Source organism: Eschrichtius robustus, chromosome 12 (genome assembly GCF_028021215.1).
Source record: "Eschrichtius robustus isolate mEscRob2 chromosome 12, mEscRob2.pri, whole genome shotgun sequence".
NCBI classification, from domain to species: Eukaryota; Metazoa; Chordata; class Mammalia; order Artiodactyla; family Eschrichtiidae; genus Eschrichtius; species Eschrichtius robustus.
Window position 1 is genome coordinate 16,758,798 of NC_090835.1, and position 26,732 is coordinate 16,785,529.

Sequence of the window (26,732 nt, forward strand, 5' to 3'; positions counted from 1 at the left end):
GTGGTATGGTCAGAAAGAACATTTTAAGGGGGAAATAAGTGGGCACCATAATAGTTATGCTGATGCTATCATTTCTTATATTCTTCAGCCTACTTTTAGTCTTTCCATCTTTTAATCTTTTATTTTTTTATACCCTAATGACTGGGTAAAATCAGCAGTTTGAGACACTGCCCTCTCTATTAAAGGGATTTCAGCTCTGGGGAGACGGGAGGAAAGAGAAGCAGAAAATTCACTTTCTAGAATTATGGTATCTAGTTTCTTCTGACTTCTTCTTCAGTTAATGTGGCTACTCCCACTTTTCTGACAAATATCTTCTTAAGATTAATATCAACTTATCAGCTCTTTCATTGACTTTCTCCTTGGTATCAGTGTTAGAGACTTGCTTCTAAACAATCCTTGCGGTATAATATATTCTAAATGTTTGAAAATGTGTACTAGAAAAAGATTAGTTTTCAATTAGTAAAGAGTGTTAAAAGTTATTGTTGATGTAAGGAAAATTAGAGCTAAAATAATCATTTTCTTACTTGAAAATTCAAAGATATATTTAGAAGAGAATTAAGGAGAATTAAGTGAGAAAAGTATGTGTAAGGGTTGTACCACGGTATGAAGGGGGGTGTGTGTGTGTGTTCATGTGTGTGTGTTCCATATGTGTGTGTGTTTGTGTGTGTGTGTTCGTGTGTGTTCATGTGTGTGTGTGTTCGTGTGTGTGTTCGTTTGTGTGTGTGTGTTTGTGTGTGTTCGTGTGTGTGTGTGTGTGCACGGGTATGTGTGTGTGGGTGACTGTAAATTTAAGTCTAGTTGTACTAGGTGCATTAGTGTACCCTAATAAAGGGCAAACAGCTGGGGAATATGCAGAAACAGATTATACCACCAGAACCAGCCCTGATGTCCTCTCCCCCGAAGCCAGGGCTGTTTGACACAGCACAATCAGGTCAGCAGTGAGTCATACTGCCTTGATCTGAATTGCATCCTCACCAGTTAGTGGCCCTGTGATCTTGTACTAGTTCTATAACTTCGCTAAGCCTCCATTTCCCTGTCTGCAGAATGGGACTATGGTGGTATTATCCTCATAGAGTTGTCAGATCTTCAGTGACTACTAAACTCCTCTGCGCTGAAGTTTCCTCTTTTATGAAAATGGAGGTTATTGGTGCTACCCACTTAGAGGGCTGGGAGTTAGGAAACAAGATGATGTGTGAGTGCTTAGAACCATGCTCTTAGCATTCTTCTTCCCATCAGTAGGTAACTGTATGACACTGGAAGACAGAAGACATCGTTCGAAGGTGGCTTTGTTGTATACGTTTAGAGCTCTCCTTTGATCTCATTCTACTGATAAGAAAGGTATATGACTCCAGGAGTTCCTAGAAGAGAGGGTAAAGTGATTCTAGTATCAGATTAATTTTTCGTAGTAGTGTAATACTGATCCTATTAAACAACATATCTTCACTCTCCATGTGCCAGGCTCTGAGTTAAGCACTGTACCTTTGCTAAATTCATGTTTACAACAGTCTTCTTAGTTAGGTACTATTATCAAGCCCATTATACAGATGAGGAAACTAAGGGTCAGGAAGATTAAGGACATTGTACTAGGTCATTCTAGCAAGGGCATAGTAAAACGTGAGTCTAACCCAGGTAATCTGGCTGTAACCCCTGAGTCTGAGGCATGAAGAGGTTTTTAATCCCTTTCAAAATCAGATCCATTAGATTTAGAGATTCTGAATAAGCATCTCTAATGTCAATTTGTAGTATAATTTGTTCTGCCCTGTATTATTGATCATAATTCAAATTGGAGAACTGAACACCTGGGAAGACTTCTTTTGGCTATCATAAATTTTGATATTCTCTAATTCTTACATGGAAGGCTATCCAAGCTAAAATTGACCAAGCGTAAGTATTCTTTAAGTAAAAATTATAAAAACATTTGTCTGTTTTTTAAAAATAATTTTTAGGTTTTATGTTTAATTTTCTTCACACATTTTTTTTTTAAAAATTGAAGATGGTTTGTTGATTTTCATTACTATTACCGTTTTCAGTGAAAACCTAACAGTATAATTCAATTAAATAAAGAAAAGTGATTAGAATGTTACAAGTTCTTATTTTTCAATGAAAATCACCCCTGTCGTTTCATGTTCTTATAACTCCATCTTTTTTTAAATTTAAAGTTAATCTTAATTGGGTTCATTTTTTTCTGAAGTATTTTACCCTTTTTAAAAATGAAAATTGTGCTGATACTCATTATCATTTGGAATCACTTCAGTAAGTATTGGAGGTAAAATCACCACAGCAGCAATTACAATTTAGCAATTAGTAAGTTGTACCATTCTTTTGAAAGAAAATATGTAAACAGAGAGGACTATGATTGATTTAAATGGTTAGGTGTTTCTGCTGTTATTTTTATTTGAACCCTGTGCCCTAATTTAACATGTCTTGCTTTACATGTAGGTCATAATTACCTCTTGAACTTGCACGCAGAATAAACGCCCTGATACAGAAAGTTGTAAGAAAAGGTGCTTCTGTTATTTGTCAGCATTCATTCTTATTCTTTACTCTTATTCTGCCTGCTGAAATTATCTTATAGCCTGATGATTCTACCTTGGTCATTAATACTGTGGGGAAGAGAAAGAATTAGATCCTGCAAAATTGGATGTTACCTGGGAAAACTCAGAAAAAAACAGAGACAAATGATAAGAACAGCAAATGAGAATTATTTTACCATCGGACAGTAAAATGGGACAGACTAATATAAATGACAATGCTAATGTAAAATGTCTGTCGAGACTGGCTAATGAGGAAGTGAAGGGTCCATCCAGTGTGATTGGTGTATTGGCCTTCCCAAAGCATCCAGACAAGAATGGCTGCCCTTCCAAGACTAAATTTCAAGATCACATATGGAAATGCTCATTGGGATCATAAACTGTGGCACAGTAAGTACACTCATTGTGTGTAGCTCATATTTATCTGTTCAGTACCTAACTGTTGAGTGAAATCAGGGAATTAATCACCATTTTGTCTTAACCCTCCCCTATTTTGCTTGCTTAATTTTTCCTCCTGTGCGACCCCTGAAGATATTAAGATATGATGATTAGGAGACTAAGAGGTATTTTAAAATGTGTTTGAAATAATGATAAGCAGTAGATCATCTGTGTTGGGAAAGTTGACCAAATTGGGATGAAACAGTATAGCATAGTGGTTAAGAGCATTTGTTCCCAGTCATAGATCTGGGTTGGAACCCTAACAATGTCCCTAAATAACTGTGTGATCTTGGACAAGCAGGCTAATCTTTCTAAGACACAATGCTTATCTCTAAAAAGACACCAGTGGAAGGAAGGACCTGCCTTGGAGGATTGTCATGGTAAGAGGACATGATCTAATCATAGAAAGCTTTTTATCATAGTTTGGCTAATGGGTACTCAGTCAGAAAGTCTAATAAGTTAATAATAATAATATGATTATTGGGGTTTTTTGTTTTGTTTTTACAAGGGAACATTATGGTTTTCCTTTTTATTTAATCAAAGAATGGTGGATAAACATAAATACAGCACAGTTACTTCAGATCATTCTTCATATTGTATACACACAGACCAATGAACGTAATCTGAAAGAAAGCTGCAGTCAGCAATGAAATGCATACAGCTTTTCCTTCCTTCGCTCAAAAAAAGTTAAAAACACACAAACTTAGAATCTCATCAGCACACACTCTCCTGTGACAAATGATTCAGACATAAATAGTGGGTGCAAAGAAACTATATGCTAACATAGGTATAACCTTTGTTAATGAAAAACAGAAGCGGCCATAATGATTAAGATACATTCGGTTACTGATAACTAGTTATACCCTAAAGGGCATTATCAAAAGAGAAATCGTGCTGCAGAGAAAAGCTACATATACATACACAATGAGAAGAGAGATAGTGCTGCAGAGGAAAGCTATATATACATTCACAATGAGAAAATAAACTGCAAGATTAACGCATGCATGTTTAATACTGGAAAAATCACAGCCCTCCAAAATTTCTCCACATTTGTTATAAAAGCCCTCTGCACTCAACTAAAATTAAAATGATCTTAAAAGGATAATACTTGTAAAGTTTACTTAAGTCTTTTCAGCCACAGAAACTGCAATGTAAATAAATGTTCAGAGTCATTTTCAAAACAGAAACAAAAATCTGTTCTCCTGATGACATGCATGATTAAAAGGTCTATACAAGATACATTGCTCTACATTCCCAATGACTAGGAAAAAAAACCTCAAGTCCATTTTTAGTTTGCAGATGGTCAAAGGATTTTGTATTCCAGCAGGAGTTCAAATCTTCTGGATCTTTTCACCAACAACTACTGTATTTTCTTTTCTAATTTTCTCAGCAGCATCAGCTTTGTAATTGTAAGAGCACTTGTGTACATCTGAGTAACGGTGTACACCACAGTAAACATTTCCACACCAGCATTCAAACCCAGTAAGTCCCACTTTCTTCCTGCACACGAAACAGCGATTCTTTTTTTGTTTTGGTTTTTCAGGAGGCTTGCTTCGCTCTTCAGATGTCTGCTGTGCGGTTTCTGATCCTGAAGCTCGCAGGTCTTCTGCTTCAGGTATTGCTTTGTTCACAGATGTGCTGTCCACTTGGGAAGACGCTACAGATTCTGATAAGAGTGACTGATTTGATACAGGGCTTGGCTGCATAGATGAAGATGTAGAGTCTAACGCCAACTGAGCTTCTGGGACACTGCCATCTGTGCCCTGAACTGGTAAAGACTCAGACTACTGACAGAAGGTGCAGGTGGGCTTATTCTACCATTACTACTATTCTGTCTCTGAAGATGTTCTTTATAACGTATTGAACACATGCCATTTGTACGAGGGTTTCCATAAAATCCGCAGCCAGTGGAACAAAGTATAGGCACTTGGTCGTGATTAGTTTCTTGAGCTACGTTCCTCTGTTGCGCACTCCGATAAAAGTATAGGGACTTTGGATTAGGGTTCCTACTGCACTGAGGATGCTTTGTAGTCCTCTGTATAGCAGTCCCCACTTCCCTATGTCAGGTTGTCTTTGCTGCTGTTGCTTGGGCTGGCGGCGGCTCTCTCCGCCTGACGCGCTGCCCGCCGCCGCCGGTCGCCGCCCGTGAATGAGGACAGGTGAGGCCACCGAACTCCTGCTCGCTTGGGCCCGGCCGCCACCGCCAGCCCCTCCGCCTGCTGTTTATTAAACTTTTCTGTTTGGTTGTTCGGCCTGTGCCGCGACCGCGGGGGAGAGCTCCGGGATTGGCCGGCTCCTGGCGCTGACCTGATTATTGGGTTTTAAATGCTCAATTATTCTTCAAGAGTTACTTGTAAAATACACAGGATGACAGTATTAAACCTCAAAGGGTAGTTCATTAATTCATCCATAGTTTCAGATACTGGTCTTGGGACAAGACGTCTCGTCTCCAGGAGGTTACATGCAAGTTATAAAGCAAAGGAAAGGACTACAGAGCAATTTGAGGATGAGAAGGATATTGTAGAATATATGCTCAAGTAGCTGTGAGAACTAAGGTAATGTTTATAGAGCTTTTAGCAAAATACTGGGCACATGTCAGGCACTCAGCCTCTGCTGGTTGCAACCCTTATTCTCTCAAAACAAGATGCAAATGGCGGAGAGCTCAAAATGTTGCCACAATCAAAGCCAGTAATACTATTCAGAGGATGTTATTCAGAAAGATGTTAAATCTCAGACTAAAAGCTTTACTGCTTCTGCATTAATCAATAAGGCCTATTCATGACCTCATACTTGTTCCTCATGAATTATGGTAATTAAGTGAAAACAGGGTCCCTTGGCCTGGCAGAGCTCGTTTGGCTACAGAGAAGGTTCTAGATGTTAGACTGAAGAACATGAGGGGCTGAGAGTTTTTTTTTTTAATGAACACTGCCGTATGTTAGAGGGAAATGTGTTGAGGAGAAGGAAATCATGGGACTGTCATACAGAGTGAAGTAAGTCCGAAAGAGAAAAACAAATACCGTATGCTAACACATATATATGGACTCAAAAAAAAAAAAAAGGGTTCTGAAGAACCTAGGGGCAGGACAGGAATAAAGACGCAGATGTAGAGAATGGACTTGAGGACACGGGGAGGGGGAAGGTAAGCTGGGATGAAGTGAGAGAGTGGCATGGACACATATACACTACCAGATGTAAAATAGATAGCTAGTGGGAAGCAGCCGCATAGCACAGGGAGATCAGCTCGGTGCTTTGTGACCACCTAGAGGGGTGGGATAGGAAGGGTGGGAGGGAGACGCAAGAGGGAGGGGATATGGGGATATATGTATATGTATAGTTGATTATCTTTGTTATACAGCAGAAACTAACACAACACTGTAAAGCAATTATACTCCAATAAAGAAGAAAAAAAGAAAAAGAAAAAGGGAAATCATGGGAAGAGTGTCCAGAAGCCGCATTTTGAGAACAGTACTTAGTTTAGTGTTCTTACCTATAGTGGGTTACCTTCATCTGCCAGGACCACTGCCCGTGAGTGACAAAGTCCTGCTGGCCCTGGAAGTGCCAAAGGAGATTTCTTTGGCTACTGCTACCATGTGAAAAAAAAAGCTTTCTTACTTGAGAAATTAAGCACATTTGTCTAAATTTGCAACACCTGACTAGGCTCTTTCTGTAGGAAAGAAAGCCATTCTCTCCTTGAGTTTTCCCGCTTCTATTAAGAGCAGATGCTAAGGAATGCAGAATCGGGGTGGGGGGGGAGCGGGGGGGAAATTCTAGTTGCCTCCTGCCATAGCTCGGGAGATTCATTATGTAGTAATGAAATGATCTCAAAGAGAGAGAAAACGATAAATCTAGGCCAAGATTTCAGTTTAAAGAAAAGGCAAGGGGGAGAGTAAGCACTAGGTATATTTTCCAATGTAATGCTAATTGAAAACATTTCACTTATGTTCAGGGACATTCACCTTTCACTGAAAGGTCGTTCAGTACCTTCAAAGAGAGTTTTCTTCAAAACGGCACGTACCCATACTTCTAGCCAGAGACTTAAGTTCTGTGGAGAGCTTTCTGCTGACAGCCTGTGTTGTTGAAAAGGCAGCTAGTGGCTACAGGTGTTGTGAAAGTAGATGAGCCCCAGCTGCTCAGGAGAGAAGTGGGGACGCGGCATGCTCCTAGGCAACTGGAAGGGACTTGCAGCGGACGGTGGCTTGCCTGGGGGAAGAGCTTCCAGGTCTAAGCAACAAGCTGGTGGAAAGAAATGATGAAAGCTGTGAGCGGAGCATCCAGGCTTGGTAGGTACACTTTAATTGTATTTTAGAAGGGATGGTAGAGGAGGATTTGGGGAAAGATGGCGATGGTGTGCTTTGGAATCAGATAGCCTGTAATGCCTGAATCTGCCTCTCCCTTGCTTGGGGCTTTTGAGCAAAGTGCCTGAGCGCTCTAAATCCCTTTCCTCACCCATAAAACGGAGGTGGGATATGCCTGCCTCTAGTGTGTGATAAATAAATGAAATAATACACAGAATGGGGTTATCGCTTTACATGAGGAAGGAAGCCCTCAACTCTCCGAACTTAGAACCAATTTCAACTTTTCTCCCATCTCACATATTGCAGGAATGAGAAGGTTAGCGCTAATTTTTCTTAATACTTGAAATTTCATTCTGTTTATCGTTTTCATTGACCCCATGTGTAGACTTGCTTATTGCTCGAGGTGAAAACTGACACAGAAAATGCCATATTGAAAGGAGACGCCCACCGTTTTTTCTTGGGCTTAAAAGGGAGATCAAAGAGGAAAAGTAGCCTTCTTTACTGGTTCAGAACAATTTCCCAAAATGGTCATATGTAAAGAATGTTAGGTTCCTGCATCCTTAAGTGTTCGATTTCAATTATTTTCCTTGAAACTAAATGGTATTTTTAAGAGAAAAAAATTGCATCAAAAATATTGTTTTCTCCCTCTTCTCAGATAGCATATTCCCATCTGAGTGTTCTAGTTGTTTTAAAGCCTTTCTATACAGTTAAAGGAAAAACTTGACTCTTAGATATCTTCACATTTTTATGCGTAAAACATGCATGACATCCTGTAATACCTTCAGGCTCATTCTTATTTATGACATGTTTTTGAGAATTTGAGTAAGACTCTAACATGAAAACAGAGTTTAATCATGACGTTGTGATTTTTAAGGCGAAAAGTACCTTAATTAAACATATTGATCTGGATATTTTTTTTTTCTTGGACAAATGTGAGATCACTTGTCACTTAATAAAAGAGTAGTCACTTTTCCAACAGCAGAAAAATCCCAGGAAGCTTTTCAGCCACTAAACTTGAGATAGAAAACCTTTGAGTGCCTTCTTATCAGCATCTACTACAGATTCTTTTCTTGGCTCTTCCTTGAAAATCCTGTGTTTCCTAGGCTGAGATAGACCCTGTGCACAGCTGTTTGTGATTTATAGATGATCTTGGTGTTTAGGAATACCAGCAAGTCCTACAGTTTTCTGTATTAGGACATCAGAGGTTACTATCTACATGCTGCTGCCATGGCAGAGCATGGAGTATGCATGGAAATAACTTATCCTGAGAATTATCTTTAAGTAAAGCTTCATAGAAGCAGGAGGAGTTTGTTTTCAGGTCTTCTTTCTGTATTAGAGGTTTTCAAACCAAAGTATCAGAAGTGGGTTCCTGCCCAGCTGTCTTGAATCAGAGTCTCTCAGGATAAGGCAAGGAATCCACGGACTTTTGTCTAACGAGCTGATTTTGGTAATGAACCATCAGATTTGGTATCCAATGTTCTAAAGTACACATGAGTAAAAAATATCTGAGGCAGGACAAAAACATTTCTTAATAAGACAATGTGTAAAGTAAAATCAGACATCATGATTAAGATCTATGAAAGAATGAATCTGATTAAAGCACAGCCTTGTGGCCTTAAGAATTTATAAACTGTGAGATTTACATCAAAATGCTTTCTTAGTAGTATAAGAAGGATATTCACTGTTGTCTGTGAAAGAAAAAAAAAATGTTAACAACAATTAAAATGTCCACAGAAGGAGAAAAATACGATATGATAAATAGATGCTGTGGGTTAGTGTGCAGTACTTAAAAAGAAATCTGCAAGTAAAAATATGCAAGACGGGTTGTTGCTTCATAACCTCCTCAGGAACTTCCTGGGTGTAAAAGGAAACAGCCCCCGCTCCTGACCCCCAGTAAGCAGAGGGCAGGAGAGACCAAAGAAAAAGGCAGACCCTTCCAGATTGCTAGGTGGCAGGTTTAATAAGCAAGAGAGCTTACTTAGAAGAAGGCTTGTCTTGGGTGGCTGCAAGACGAGTAGATCTCCATACTCACCAGCCAAAGGTGAACTGTTTATATAGAGCCCCTAACTGCGTTTAGTAACATACCCAGTCCTATTTCAGGGCTGTTTCCTTGGTGCAGTTGCTAGGAGCAAGGAACGCAAGCTGAACACACATCCCAAGACAGTGGAGGTGGGATGGCAAGCCTCCAGTGGCCTGGGTCCAGCCTGTAGTTCAACTGGCGGTCAAGTCTTCTTGATTACCTCCTCCCACACAGGTTTTTGGGTGTTACAGGCAAATATAAGATGAAAAAATGGTTCTAATTATGTGAAAATTTAAATGAAATTTTTCATGGATATACATTCATGTATAAAACCATAGGTTTGGAAGAGAATGCACTAAATCAGTAATAGTGGTTACTTCCGGAATGAAGTGGCAGTATTGAGATTAGGAGTTGTGGTCAAAGATATATTCAGCCTTATCCATGCTATTTCTGTTAAAATATTCACCTTAATTAAAATAATGTGTTGCATATTTTATAATTTGCTTAAGTATATATAAAAAACAAAGTGGCATAACTTGTAAAGTTACGGCAAACAAACAAGCCTCATGGGATATAACTATAAAGCATCTTATTTTTGTCTTATCACCTTGTTTTATGTTTTTTTCCAGTTTTATTGAGATATAATTGATGTATAGTACTGTGTAAGTTTAAGGTGTACAGCATAACGATTTGACTTACATATATCATGAAATGATGACTGCAAGTTTCATTAACATTCATTATCTCATAGAGATACAAAAAAAATATAAAATATTTTTTTCTTACAGTGAGCACTCAGGATTTTCTCTCTTAACATTCATATACATCGTATGGCATTGTTAACTGTTGCCATCATGTTGTATATTCCAACTCAGGAAGGCAGGCTGGACAACTTGTCCTTCAGATAGTTCTGTGTGGGAAACATGTTACCGAACTAAACTTGGGTCCGCTCGCCCTCATGTGGTAAAGCTAATCTACTAACACAGGGTTGTGGTGAAGGAAAGTGCAGCGTTTATTACAGGTGCCATACAAGGAGTCCAGGCAGCTCATGCTCTAAAAACCCAAAACCTGCAGTGGATTTCAGGGAAGCATTTTTAAAGGCAAAATGAGGGAGGGAAGTCACAGGGTATGTGGTCAGCTCTGCACAAGTCTCTGATTGGTTGATGGTGAGGTAACAAGGGTGGTGTCACAGGGGTTAACATTATCAATCCTCAGGCTCCAGCCACTCTGGGGGCTATGTGCTCATGGTCATCAAGCAGTTAACTTCTTCCATTTGGTGGGGGCATTGGCATCTGTAAAACAACACAGTGACTGTGCATCAGATACAGTTATCTGTGTACTTCAGGGAGGAGCTAAAGATTCTGTGGTTGACATATGGCTGATTCACTATTTAAATTCTTACCAGTTCTCCTGGCCCAACTGCTGTTTTTGTCACCACATGTTCACATCCTTTCAATCATTAATTCTTTTTTTTTTTTTAATTTTAGCATCTTTATTGGAGTATAATTGCTTTACAATGGTGTGTTAGTTTCTGCTTTATAACAAAGTGCATCAGCTATACATGTACATATATCCCCATATCTACTCCCTCTTGCATCTCCCTCCCACACTCCCTATCCCACCCCTCTAGGTGGTCACAAAGCACCGAGCTGATCTCCCTGTGCTGTGCGGCTGCTTCCCACTAGGTATCTGTTTTACATTTGGTAGTGTATATATGTCCATGACACTCTCTTCGTCCCAGTTTACCCTTCCCCCTCCCCGTGTCCTCAAGTCCATTCTCTAGTAGGTCTGCGTCTTTATTCCCATCTTGCCCCTAGGTTCTTCAGAACCTTTTTTTTTTTTTTTTAGATTCCATATATATGTGTTAGTATACAGTATTTGTTTTTCTCTTTCTGACTTACTTCACTCTGTATGACAGACTCTAGGTCCATCCACCTCACTACAAATAACTCCATTTCATTTCCTTTTATGGCTGCGTAATATTCCATTGTATATATTGCCACATCTTCTTTATCCATTCATCTGTTGATGGACACTTAGGTTGCTTCCATGTCCTAGCTATTGTACATAGAGCTGCAGTGAACATTGTGGTACATGCTTATTTTTGAATTATGGTTTTCTCAGGGTATATGCCCAGTAGTGGGATTGCTGGGTCGTATGGTAGCTCTATTTTTAGTTTTTTAAGGAACCTCCATACTGTTCTCCATAGTGGCTGTATCAATTTACATTCCCACCAACAGTGCAAGAGGGTTTCCTTTTCTCCACACCCTCTCCAGCATTTATTGTTTGTAGATTTTTTGATGATGGCCATTCTGACTGGTGTGAGGTGATACCTCATTGTAGTTTTGATTTACATTTCTCTAATGATTAGTGATGTTGAGCATCCTTTCATGTGTTTGTTGGTGATCTGTATATCTTCTTTGGAGAAATGTCTATTTAGGTCTTTTGCCCATTTTTGGATTGGGTTGTTTGTTTTGTTGATATTGAGCTGCATGAGCTGCTTGTAAATCTTGGAGATTAATCCTTTGTCAGTTGCTTCATTTGCAAATATTTTCTCCCATTCTGAGGGTTGTTTTTTCGTCTTATTTATGGTTTCCTTTACTGTGCAAAAGCTTTTAAGTTTCATTAGGTCCCATTTGTTTATTTTTGTTTTCATTTCCATTTCTCTAGGAGGTGGGTCAAAAAGGATCTTGCTGTGATTTATGTCATAGAGTGTTCTGCCTATGTTTTCCTCTAAGAGTTTTATAGTGTCTGGCCTATAAAAGTCTTATAGTGTCTGGCCATTTCTCCCAGCACCACTTATTGAAAAGGCTGTCTTTTCTCCATTGTATATTCTTGCCTCCTTTATCAAAGATAAGGTGACCATAGGTGTGTGGGTTTATCTCTGGGCTTTCTATCCTGTTCCATTGATCTGTATTTCTGTTTTTGTGCCAGTACCATACTGTCTTGATTACTGTAGATTTGTAGTATAGTCTGAAGTCTGGGAGCCTGATTCCTCTAGCTCCGTTTTTCTTTCTCAAGATTGCTTTTCAGTCATTAATTCTTCAGCCATGCTTTTGTGACTCAGGGGGCCTGGGAGACTACAGCTTTTCTAGAAATAAGAGGCAAGCAGAGGACATAGTGGGAGGGCTCCGTCCTGGGAAGGCACCATAGGTTCCTACTCAGTCACACACATATCAATCCAGTGTGTCCTCAAAATACAGATGACACACAAAGTGATCTCCTTGAAGCCTCTCAAACTGAGATAAAGAGGACGAAACCGTTGTCTTCCCAATTCAGGGGAATTAATGTTTGTGATAATAAGACCCAAAAGCCTCATCAAAAATCTTTTAATAACTTTGTATGGAGTGTATTCTATATAAATATTGTGTTATTATGTACACCTGAAACTTACATTGTAAGTTTTCTATACTTCAGTAAAATTAAGTAATTAATTTAAAAAAATCTTTCTCTATTTCCTCACCCATAAACTTCTTATGCTTTTTTAGCATGAGTCAGGGGTTTGACTCATAGAACTTATTTTCCCCCATGCTGGGTTTTTTAAATTATTAATTTAATTTTTTTTTATTGAAGTACAGTTTGCAAGTCTCACGTGGGGGTCGAGCTCCACACTAAAAAATGTGGACTCTGGTGTCCTCAGGCCTCATCTCAGATTTATGTTTCAGGTTCAGTTACCATAACGTTGTCTTCTCAGGGGTGGCCTGAGCGTGTTTTCTTTTATGGACCCATAGACATGGCAGTGGGTGAAATAACGCTAATCCGTGCAAGAGTCTTAAGGGAGAAAATATCAATACTTCGTTCTCCCGAGTCCTTAGAGCCAGCAAGTTGGACTTCAAATGTAGGTTTTCTTTGTTGATTCACATAGACAAATGCTTGAGGATATAAGTGGAAAGTTTACCTTTTCTAATCTTAAATCATTCTTGGAGCCAAATAAAACAGGACAAGGATGGGCTCAGAATTTGAATAATACAGTAAAGCACAGGACTAATTTTTGTATGTAGGCGAAGGAAAGGGGCTAAGAATGGAGGAGTTCCTTAAGGAGAGATTGGGTGATTAATCAGAAGTGGTTAAAGGAGTTTCTGAAATGCTTGCTTGGGAGGAGGCCCTGAAATCAAATTAAAGTTACTAGCTAGAGCCTGAGGGAAAGCTGTAATTTGCAAAATCTCGGTGTTGTATATATATCTTTCTGTTTCATTTTTCTTTTTTCTAAAGAATATATATAAAATATAATATAATTGTGTAATGTGTATGGTATATATATATCATGTATACATTATAGAGTAGGCATATTCTTTATTTTCCTTAACTTTTTAAAAAATATTTATTTGGTTGTTCCGGGTTTTAGTTGTGGCAGGCGGGCTCCTTAGTTGCGGCTCCAGGGTTCCATAGTTTCAGCTTGCCAGCTCCTTAGTTGCAGCACATGGGCTCCTTAGTTGCGGCAGGAGGGCTCCTTAGTTGTGGCACGCATGTGGGATCTAGTTCCCTGACCAGGGATCGAACCTGGGCCCCCTACATTGGGAGCTCAATGTCCCATCCACTGTGCCACTGGGGAAGTCCCTATATTCCTTAACTTTTTAAACTTTAATCTCTAAAAATCTGGAATAATGTAAAACAAGCATACTTGAAAAAGAAAAGAGAATATTGAAAACTGAACATAGAAATCATAATGAAATTTAAAGTTTTCAAGTATGGGAGTGTATAATAATTAGTGTTATATGAATGTCAAAGAAGAGAAATGTATTTGACTATAGGGTAAGAAAGGAAATAAACTGTAAAAGTCTTAAATAAAAATAAATATTCCAGGAATGGAAATGCTTTTGTCAGGTATCTGTGTTTACAATAATGTGTTTATACTCCTAACAATGTTAACTTGAAAAGATGCTTTAAATTTGAGTTGTCAGTGTAAAAATATCACTTGATTTACAAGACAATTGACTGTCAAATATATTGCATAGATATGCTGGATGTTTTATAGCTATGTCGTCTAGACACTAATTTTATCCTTAAGAATTATTGGAAATCAAATTTAGATAGTTTTCCTGAAAAGGGTAAACTTGTCTGTTTATTGTGAGAATGGAAAAGTTGAAACCATCTGTCAGGCAGTGGCACTTAGGAATTAACTTCAGACAGTCAAAGATGAAGTTTTGCATGAGAGTCTGCATTAATCTGACAGCTTTATGTCTGAAATAAATAACAATATGATATGATTTGGGGGAGTGGGATAGGTTTGTAAATAGTCAAACATTAAGAAAGTAAATTTTCTTGTTTCACGGTCATATGGGTTTTTCTGTTTCCTCCTGAAAACTTTTTTCAGTTATGTATCTATATACTAAGATGTGTATAATTATTTATTTGTTGAATTGTGTTTTCAGTGTTTCCCTACTGTCTCATAAAAGCATCTGACGCTGATTGGTTTTGCACTGTTTCATTTACTCAGAAGTTAGGTATATATTTAACTCTTGAAAAGTGTTCTATAAATACCGTCTATTAAAGAAGTTATCACAGCATATTTTTATCATTGGTTTGCTTGTCTCTCCACTCAAATGACAGTAACTGAGTCTAGGGCAGGGAATGTGTTTTATCTGTCTTCGTATCTCTGGCATAGAGGCATTCTGCTTGGTAATTGGTAGACAATCAGTAAATACAATAATTAATGAAGTAAATTAATAAATGAGAGTTCTGGAGCCTTCTCTCCCGTCTTGCAGTCAGGTGTAATCCTCTCATCCCTGTTGCTTCCTATGCCAGGCTCTAATAACTGACTCTTCTGCGTGAATCATAGGAAAAGACACGAAATGTCTTTTCTCTTTATTAACTGAACATTCCACAGTCTCTCCATTCTCCAGCAAGAGATAGAAGTTAAACCAAGATTCATAAATGATTAAGCACAGCAGTAAAATCTGCAGTGCTTTTTTTTCTGTAAGCCTAGCAGATGACTTGCTGAAATATTCTTCTTTCTATGGCCTGTTGAGATAAGAGATTCAAGATTGCCTAATCTGCAAAATGAGAATAATGGTCCTAGCATCTCAATAAAGTTGTTGAAACGATTAACATAGAATACACGTAAAACATGGTGCATGGTCTGGTATTGTTAGGAGTGCACTAAATATCAATAGTTGTCATTTACTGAGACCTGACATTTTGATAGAGGAGTGCTTCAGATCGGCTCCTATTGAATTTGGGGACAGAAAGTCAGTTACGTAAACAAAATCATTCTGTTCTTAAGCTGTGTTGTGCTTTTTCAGCATGAACAAAGGGTTTTTGAAATTTTATTACTATAATATTTTCCCTCCCTTGTCTGTCTACATTTAATCTCCGTTTATAATTATGACATTTTCAAGAAATGCCTAATAAGGACTTGAGGCTTTAATTATAAAGCTAGTGTTGTGTGCATGTACTTTACATATATTGTCATTATTTTATCCTTGGATCTGCAGAACTTTCATCTGTAACGTGTGTCTCATTCAGTAATTAATGTCTGATTATCTATTGTAAACAAAAAAATCAGTCAATCTAAGAAAGAAATGGAAAATTTTATTTGAGCCAAATTTGAGGATTATAACCCCGGAAGAGCATCTCAGAAAGCTCTGAGAACTGTTCCACCAGTTAGAAATCAAGGCACAGTTACATAAGATTTTTTTGAGGCAGAGGGCTGTACATCAAATGACGTATTATTGACAGTTTACATAATCCAGATCTAAGTGTCAACCTGGTGGGTCACATGACCCCTTACAAGATCAAGAAGGAATGTTATCTTTTTAAGGAGTTGTCTTGTTGATGCTGGAAGAACATTGTTCTTTATGGGTGACAAGGTATTCCTGCTCATGGGGGAAGTTTGGTTGATGCATACTGCAGATACACAGTGCACAGTAAGGGGGAGAGAGGAGGCCAAAGGGCAGAGAAGAAATTATGTTTAAATTTTTGTCGTCTTGCCATAAAATATAAATTTTATTTCACACTATTCTGAGTGGGCCTTCATCCTAGGCACTGGGATATAGCAGTTAGCAAGAAAAACAATACCTCTGTTCTCATGGAGCCTCCATTTTGTAAGCAGTAATAGGCATTAGACAAGTGATCAAAAAATGAACTGAATTGCTACAGACTGTGAAGAAAATAAAGTGTGAGAACTAATAACGGCAGTGGTAGGAAAGGGGGACTCACAGAATGAGAAGTTAGGGGTTGGAGGAGATTTCAGCCAAGAGCTAAAGGATGAGAGTTTTCTCTCCGTAAAAGGAGTTCAGACTGTTGTCGAACCCAAGTTTATGTGCCCGATTACAGTGGGGCCAAAGAAAGCAAAATGTCGGAGTTTGAAGGGAAAAGGTTTATTGCAAAGGCCAAGCAAGAAGAAAGGGCAGCTCATGCTCAAAAAGGCCAAACTTCCCCATGGTTTTGGGGGAAAAGTTTTTATAGGCAAAATTTAGGGGGAGGACTGCAGGGCATGCGACCTTCCTGACTGGTTGGTGGGGAGGTAACAGGGTGGTGTTCCAGGAATCTGGTCATCAGCCTTCTGGTTCCACGCAGTCTAGGGTCCAGTGCCTATGCTCAGCCTGAAGTTACCAGACTCCACCTGGGTGGGGCGGGGGCCTTAGTTCCTATAGAAGAGCTCATAGATCTGTACCAGATTATGTGTATCCCTTGAGGAGGAACCAGGACCCTGCTTTATCAACACATTATTATTTCTTGACTGCTCCTCCTTTGTTTCTGTATTCCCTCCTTTCCCGAATTCGTGTTTGAATCTGCCCTTTGGCACTCAGGGGTGCTTTAGGAGGCTGAAGTCTTTTTCCTACGGATAAGAAACAGGGGACGTGGAGAGGCTTTTGTACCCAGGAGGACCCCACAGTATCCTGCTTGGTTTCAATCCCCCATTTTCTTTTATACCTCTCAATCTTGAGGGGAATAGGTGTTGGACAAGAAAGGGAATAATGTTTTGGATAGAGGGGTTTATCATAAACTGGGCAGAGGCACTCGGTTTTAGGGGGACTCGGTGTCACAAATATTACCTTTCCAAACAGAGAAATCATTAAGTCAAAGGCTTTGAGGCAAGAACAGAGTCTGGACAAGAGAAAATGGTATCAGATGAAGTGGAAAACATCTTGTTGACTTCTAGGTCATGATAAGAAAGTTGGATTTCATAGGCAGTAATGTGGGGAGCAATTTAATGTTTAAGCAGAAGAGTGGCATGGTCTAAATAGTTTTTTAAAAAAATCAAACTGGCCACTGTGCATTACATGGATTAAAGTGGGGAGGCCAGTTTGGAGGTTAGTGTGATTGTGACAATGAGAACCTCTGGTGCGTGGGCTGGAGTAGCAAAAGGAAAGGTGATTGAGAAGAATGGGAACACTTGTGAGATTCTGGGGGCAAGATCAATATTAGTATTAGTGGATTCAATAGGGGACGATATGGGAAACTAGAAATAAAGGATGACTTCTTACTTTGTTTTTGTTTTGCTTTTGCTTGATCACCCAAAGTAAAACTCATAGGCCGTCTCATTGTAGATCTTTAAAAAAAGTCTCTGCAGGAGAATACATGAGGATATTTTTCTTTTAATGTGTACTAGGTCTTCGCATTTATACCACATGTTATAAATGTTATCTTCTCTTTAGGTAGATTGTAGATCATTGTCAACAAAAATCAAGAAATCCATCCTACCCTTATGCCAAGTTAATATTTTTGGTCTAAAGTTTATTTTTATTTTTATCAAATTAACACACCTGCAAAGCTTAACTTTGTAAATCGAGTTTATTTTGAAAGGTAGTGTTGAATTATTTTCCAAATAAAGCAGCTTAAAAAAATTCAGATGTGGTCCTGTATGCACAGTGCTCTGAGTATGGTAGGATTTTTTTTTTTTTTTTTAGCATACCAATGTTTATTTGGTGATGTATAAAAAATATGCAGTCCTACAAAACTTTAAAGATTTTTCAGATCCCTGCTAAGTTTTTTTTAGACCCTTTTTTTCTAGAAAAAAATAGGTTTGATCAAATTTATCCTAATATTTCAATAGCTAAGATACCACTCACAGAAATATTTTAGACATTTGAAATCACAGAATGAGTAAAATGGGAGGAAGAGCTTTATATGTCTAAGACTGTCTCTGTCTATAGGTGAGTTGGTTCTCCAATTTTTAACAAAAAGTCTACACTGGCAAATTGTTGAACCACCATTAATATAAAAAATTTGGTCAATCCTTGACATCTTTAATGCATACTTGATAAGAAATATATCCATAACATTGATATTTTAGCAATAGTTTTATCTGATGGTGTATAGAAAGGAGGCCAAGATTATATTGTACTACATTCAGTTTTAACTTTACTGAATGCCACAGAATTTCCCCAGCCAGCATTACAATAGAAGTCAGCTTGTTGCCCTTTTACTTCTGTATAACACAATATCAAAAACATTTTATCTGCCAATATGTGATTCTGGTGACCTTTGACATTTTTGAGCATATATTCTCATGCATCATTAGAGGTTTCATGCCAAACCAATAACACACTTCTCTGAGGTTTTCAAATGCCTCCTATTTCAAAAGGTTAATGATCAATAAAATGCACTGACATTGTTCTTTTTGCTGCCATACCTCATCTATTTCTCTTTTCACTCAATCTCCACATGCTTTTAATAGTTCCTGAGTAGCTTTTGTTTTTTCATTTAATGAAGAGTAACTTAATGTGCCGTTTTCTCTTTATAAAATAACGCTCTCTCTGATGGGATTCTATCCATGGGGACCAGTTGTATTCAAGATGCCTTTCATTTGCCCTAGGACAGTGTTTAACTCATCATTTGACAGTTGTGTGCCTTTAAAAATTAAAAGTCTGTGTGAGATCTCCAATTTGTATGAGTTTGCACGAGGTTATAGAATTCACGTAAATGCTGTCTGGCTTAGGGGACTAGGAACTAGCATTGGATACTAAAAAGTGATCTAAAACAAGCCTCAGCAAACAGGACCATTAGGTGAAGTCTGGCCCACAGCTTGTTTTTGTAAATAAAGTTTTACTGGAACACATCCATTCCTGTGTGTTTACTTATTGCCTTTGGAGGCTTTCATACTACAGTAGCAGAGCTGAGAAGTTGCAGCAAAACCACATGGCCCTCAAAGTTGAAAACATCATCTGGCCCTTTACAGAAAAAAAGATTGCTGATTCCTGATCTAAATAAAATTAAGCCTGTTTCTTTTGGAAGCTACGCAATCACAAGAATACCTATTAGTTGACATTATATAGATTGTCAAATTCGAGAAGTTTGTGATACAATTTAGGAGCTATAGAAAGTACAACTTGCAAAGCAAAACATGGACTTTTGTCCCTTTTTAAAATATATTAGTCGGTGGTTATATATGCTTCCAAAAATACACCAAACTTAATAAATGGTTATACTTGGGGAGGAAAGGAAGGAATTTTGGCTTTTTTACTCTATATACTATTACACTTTCAGAATTTCTATATAGCAGGCACATGATATATTAGCATATTTTTTATTTTAAATAGATTTGTTATTACTAGAGACTGCTTCCACAGCCCCGTCACAATCCACTGCAATTATCATATTAGACATCACCTCAATTGAGAATTTTCAGGATTTCTGTTAAACAATTATGAAATGATACTACTTTACAATTATGTGAAACGTAAAGCATATCGTAGTCAACATTTCCCTTGAGCTCCATTACAATCCAATAAAATGGAGCCAGTATTTTAACCACTTCTTAGACAACAAAAATGATGCATGCAGTATATAAGGCCTGTGTGCGTATACACATGATGTTGCCTCTGATGTTCGGGCAGTCGCTTAGAACAGCCTAATGAGGTTAGTGCTGTTATCCCTGCTTTACACAAAGAAACAAAAGAAGCAGGTTTTGAGTGCTTAAGTGTTCAGAGCCTAGATAGGTATCTAGATGTTTGACACCAATCATGGATGCTGGCCCTCAACCATTACACTGTGGTGCTTCCCAGTAGGTTGACTGAGTACATTTATGGGAGAATGAATTGATGGAGAACATTTATGGAAGTTCTCTGTACAAGAGGTGTCAGGTTCTGTGCTTTTGAAGAATTAAATTTTATTGTGCTCCTACTATACAGTTGACCCTCAAACAAATGAGTTTGAACTGCGGGGAGCCACTTATATGTGGATATTTTTCAATAGTAAATACTACAGTGCTACGTAATCCATGGTTGGTTGAATCGGTGGATGTAGACCGTGAACTCGGAGGCACAGAGGATACAGAAGTACCTCCAGGACATGCAGGGCCGACAATACATGGATATTTGACTGTGCGGAGGGTAGGTGCCCCAACCCTAACGTTGTTCAAGGGTCGACTGTATATCACACCCATTCTAGATGCTGGGACTAAAATTTCCACAGAAACTTTTAAGATGGTCACTTCACCGTAATCCTAAAAACTGAGTACAGCTAGCCATTTGCCTTTTTTCTTTCTTATTACAAGTGTTACTTTTATAAGTATCCTGGCCAACTTATGTGCATGTCTGTAGGCTTCTAGAAATGAGATGGCAAGGTCAAAAGATAGGCCTATTTCATATTAATAGATATTGCCAAATGACCCTCCAAAATGGTGTATCAAAATGTTCCCATCAGCATTTTACCAGGATAGCCATTTACCTACAGTTTAATTTTTATCAAGGGAGCTCTTAGAGACACTAGCATTAGCATACCAGGTAATAAATATTCACCCATCAGTATACACAAGACCTGCATCTTAGTTCTTAACTATGCTGAGTTTTTTAGCATACAGTAATATGTCTGCTTATATGGGAAATACAATGTAGCTAATTAATGAACTCAACTAATACTCATTCAGTAACTGTATTGGGGGACATGTGGGTTCTCATTTCATGTGGAAGTATCTTCTGAGACGGCTGTCAGAAAACATGGGTGTCTATGCTAACTTCTGCCTTCTTGCTTTCTCTCTCTTTATCCTGGACAAGCCAGTTCACCTCTTTGGTCTTAGGTGTTCCATCTGTCAAATGAATGTTGGATTAGCTCATCCCTAAGTGCTCTTCTAGGTTTAAATTGTTATTAACATGTAAATGTGGATATAATAAATAATGTATTAATCACTGTTCTTGATTTTTTTGTGTGTGTTGTTTTCTTTTGTTTAATTATCTAGTAATTCGTGATTTAATCCTTTCAGAAAGAAACACAAATCAAAGGCCTGGATCTCTCAATGTCCCCTGCTTGAGTGTAAGCTCCGTCATATCAAGCTGGTTCACTGACACATTGTGCTCGTAATGCACACTGGGTTTTTTGATGGCTTTTTAGCTTGACTGGCACATGGGAAACCATTCAATAAAGCAAACCAGAAGGTTATTTAAGTTTTGATTTCAAACCTGAAGATAACATCACACATATTATAAACAGGGATTCACTTGGCCAAATTCTTCCTTTTTTATTTTTACCATACACTAGGAAGGTTTTCAAAAATTATGCTAGGTCATTTAAACAGTAGCTTCAGGTGTTTATGAAGTTAATAACTAAGGGCTTTCCAAAATCTGAGCACATAAAATAAATCTTATATAATATTTAAAATGTATATAACTTGGTATTTTTGAGGCTACATCCTGTACTTTGAGTTTATTAATATTTACAATAATAGATCACTTAATTGTTGAAATATAACTAGTGTCTATCTCTTTTTTTAAAAAAAGAAAGCAATGTTTATTTGAATTTTAACTCATTTGCGCAACAGAATTTGACCACCTTTTATAAGGTAGGTGCCATTCTAGGTGCTGAGAAACACATCCAGTGAACAAAGCAAAAAAAAAAAAAAAAAATTCTTGCCCTTGTGGAGTTTACACTCTTGCGAGATTTTATGTCAGGAAGTACAATGATTAAGCCTAATACCGCTTTTGTTCTTTTAAAATCCCGAGACTTGGCTACATCAGAGTATTTTTTTCTTGGTGTTCTAGTAAAAGAGCGTTGTGTTGATTAGAGAAATACCTTAATCCCAAATAATGGATCCATCTTTGTTTAAGACATTGATATTTAACCTTTATTCATCTCAGACACTTTAAGGATCTTTTGAGAGCAGTGGTCCTTTCCCCAGGAGGGAACAATCCATTTAATCCTTTAAATCATAATTTTGCACATAATTTCCAAAAGCACAAGGATCCTCCCTAGTCCATCCACAGACCTAAAAGCTATTAACCTAGACCAGCTATTAGATAAGTTAATAGGATTAAGGATAATATGCTATTAGATATTTATAGAACTACTTTAAATATATAAATCTACTACACATTTTATTCATTCAGTGATTGATTTACTCCACACATATTTTACTAAATACTAATGCTCTTAGGTGCCAGACACTGTGCCAGGCAACACTACTATTCTCAAAACTTTTTTTTTATATGATTGGTTTTATGACAAAACCTGTATGTTAAGTAATCAACGGAGCATCTTGACTGAAGCAACTTTTTTTTTTTTTTTGGCTGCGTGGGGTCTTCGTTGCTGCACTCGGGCTTTCTCTAGTTGTGGCGAGCAGGGGCTACTCTTCATTGCGGTGTGTGGGCTTCTCATTGCGGTGGCTTCTCTTTGTTGCGGAGCACGGGCTCTAGGCGTGCGGGCTTCAGTAGTTGTGGCACGAGGGCTCAGTAGTTGTGGCTCGTGGGCTCTAGAGCGCAGGCTCAGTAGTTGTGGCTCATGGGCTTAGTTGCTCCATGGCACGTGGGATCTTTCCGGACCAGGGCTCAAACCGGTGTCCCCTGCATTGGCAGGCGAATTCTTAACCACTGCGCCACCAGGGAAGTCCCTGAACCAAATTTTATATAAAATTTACAAGCAAACATTTGTGCATTTACTAAGCATCACCCCTTCTAGTTTCTATCAGAATTTAACTAAGCAAGAGGAAATTTGCTTCTTATATTTATCAGGACTGAAACAAGAGGATTTGGCTATGTAATTGCTAGAAACCTATATTTCATACAAAATAAGTAGAAGTAAAAATAAACTGTGGGGTTACTTTTGTTACATTCCAATGTGTGTTTCCTTTGTGAAGTGCAAGATTATACATAAGACGAAAAGAAGCAGCTTCATTCACTGAATTCCAAAAGACAAGTCGTTGAACCCCTTGTATGTCTGTCAAGTATCTGTAATAATTTGAAACACCATGTTAAATATTGCATATTTTAATTAACATAGTTTAATTTTTCCAAGTGGCATTGGTAAGTTTTAATGTAATAAGCATTACCAACTTTAGATCAGGTCTTGTGAGAGCAGGTGACACCAGAATTATAAGTAGAGAGTTGTCTGCTATGAAATTATGCATTGATTTAAAATCAACACACTTAAGGATCTTATGGTTACAAATGAGATTTTAGTCCCAGAACAGCCTCTTTGTGACTTAATCTTTACGTACATGTATTATTCTTATCCATGATTAAGTACTATAGGAAATACAAAACTTTCCTTTTGAGGTTACTAACTTCTTGCAACTGTAGTCCAGAGAGATTGTCACTTACTAAGTGATACAGTTTTTTAGTATAGAAACTAGCATAGAATGCAAGTCTCTGTGTGAGCCTGTCAATAAATCATTATCCCTTAAAATATAGAAAGAAAATTATTGAGCCTCAATAAAAAGAAAATCCATTAACAAGGGGAAGATTAAGATATGTTAAATTTCTTCTTTAAATTTAGTTATGAGATAATCCGTGTCATCTATAATAGTTTTTCCCCAGATGAATTTTAGCAAGCCATATCATTGAACTCTAAAGTTTAAATAACTGAATGGATAATGAAAAACTTACCCTATGGTTCCATTTCTAGTAATGTATTAGCAGATGAGGATCTAGGACCAATCTTTCTTCTGAAAACAGTAAACAAAATGAAAAAGAAAAGAGATGCATAAGTAGTCTAGCAAGAAAGTAAAGAATTTAGAGCAATAGCTAAATGACGGCAAGAGCCTGAGAATAATTGGAACACTGCAGCCCGCTTTCACCTTGAGGGCACATGTGAATCTCAGTTTTACCGAGTACCATTTCTTGGTATTTCACGGGACTGGGGAAGGTGCTAGTACAGAAGAAAAAAAAAAAAAAAATCCTAAGGCTGAGCCAAAATGAGAAAACCAAAGCAGGGATCCTCTTTTCTTATAGCTGGAACTCAAAAGTGCTATACTCTCCATCCAAAGATGAATTAGAAGGAACTGTGAATTCACATGAAAATAGGGAAATTGACTATAACCAGAAGCTGATATTAGAACAAGTCTGCGACATAAATTCATACTATGTGGTCAGTCCCAAAACACTTCAAGCCAGAAATTTAGATATAAGTGTTTCTCATGTAGTAGTACATTTAAGACCTGTGGCAGAACCAGATGGCAAAATCCTCCCAGGAGGTACCCACCTGCATCTCATGGCTCAAAGAAGTTTCGTACGTAAGTTTACAAACAAGATGAACAGCCAGCAGTTAAAAATCAATAAACACATAAGGAAATAAGGCACCATGAGTGAAAGCCGGTAGAAGTAAGAGAAACAACAATTAAACTCACCTTTCTTATAAAGTGTGTCAATTTTCATCTTGGGATAAAAGTCATAAATCATTACCTTAGAAAACACTTGATTATCTTATAGCCATAAACATTTCTTCACTATTTTTTCCTTAGAATATGCAATGCTAGTGTATACTGATAAGGTAGTATTTATTGTAACATACTTATGGAAGGTTGGGAGTGGTGCCACATCAGAGAGGCTACCATACCTGGGAGACTACTTTTCTTTCTTTTTAGGGAAGAAGTAAAAAGGCTAAAAATATGGGCTGAAAATCAGACTAAGATCTTTTACCCTGTAATACATTTGCTCAAGGTCCCAACTAGCAGTGTATTTAAATTTGAACCTTTACGCTGTTCACTTGCAAAATAGTCTTACAATATCCATATTCCCAATACCCATAATGAGTTGCCGTGAGAATTGAGACAAAACGTGTAGACAGTGTATCACAGTGCAGCATATTAATTCGTTGGTTCTTGTTAGCTGTATTACCCGTTCCTCCTTTTCCTGGGCCACTCCCATGAGACGGAGTAACTTACTCTCCTGCACCCTACAGAGGAAAAGAATCGCCTGTTCCCACCTTTATCAGGTTTAAGGCTCCTCAGTTTCCAGGTGGGTGAATTGGGCCTTTAATCCCTGCCTTTAGGTCTCTGTTACATAATTACTCACTAGGTCTCAGGAAAATCTGAGGCCTCATCTGAGACTCACCTGTCAGCTAGCAGTATAGTTTCACTGACTCCAGTAATCAGATATTAGAGCTTTTCACGTGCTTCCTCATGACCCTCTCATAACAGGGATTCAGTGGCACCTGCTTAGTGTCTGTGGCATTTTGGTTTCTGCATTCTCTGACAATGAGAACCCCGCTTTCATGGCCTTTGAAGTATTTACGTATTTGCTCACTCTCTGTGTGTGTAACCGAGGTAGAATTGCCGCCATCACCTGCTAAAATGCCACCGCCTCTCCTTTCCCTGTCCACGTCCTGGTGCCTTGTACTGAGGACTGCGTCCCCAAACACCACCTCACTGCATTCGCCCCCCACACAGATGCCTTCGTCACCCAGAATAGGCCCAGCCAAGCCGCTTTCCCATGCGGATGACAGCTTCACTCTGCTCGGGTTCAGATACCGCTGTGATAGACCGTCTTCCACATGGATGCCCTCTGAAGCCCTCCTGGGCTGTAACTCCCCACACTAGGTAGCCCCCCGTACCCTGCTAGGACTCTGACACCCTAGGCCAGGCTTCCTCCTCCAGCCCATCCCAGACTTGCTCATGAAGACCCCACCTTATCTCTGATATCTGATCTCTGGTCACCCTTGTACCTCCCATCCCCTGAACCCCTCTTGGACACTTAACCTTGCTCACTTCCATCTAATGACTTTAGGCCCGAATTGTCTGAGGAGGGAATACCATGCTAAATTTAGTCATAAGGAAAGTTAGGCTTATCAGCTCCTCTTGGGAACAAAATAAAAGGGCCTTTGTGTCTTGAATTCTAGAATATACCATCTTCTACTTGCTTAAGTCTCCCAAGCATTGTCCAAGTGTTGAAGTCTCCTTTGTCTCTGAGGATGTTAGTATAAGACACAATTTACAAAAGTGAATACAAGATAATACACAGAGTTCATTTCCACAAATACATGTATATACCACTCTCAAAGAATCCCAGATTTTTGAAAATTAATTTACATTTCCACGATGTATACCATTTCTTATTAGAAAGAACTGCAGGATAGAATTATACGGTTGACTTAACAGGAACTGATATTTGAGATTTGCTAGCTGATTTATCTGAGAAATGGTTTATCTCATAACACTTTTCACTTTGTCAAACACCCTAAGATCTAAAGATTATGTGAATAATAAACACCTTGCTCACCATGTCCCTAGAATAAGCTTTTGGAGATGAAGCTCTTTAGAACTTAACTGGACAGTATTCTCCTGGGTGCCATAAGGAA

At 38.3% G+C, this 26,732-nt stretch overlaps 1 pseudogene; it reads right to left on the reverse strand.

Annotated features, from left to right (window-relative positions):
- Positions 1-4,300: 4,300 nt before the first annotated feature.
- The window catches only part of LOC137773999 (AN1-type zinc finger protein 6 pseudogene), a 28,008-nt pseudogene continuing 5,576 nt past the window's right edge, over positions 4,301-26,732 (reverse strand).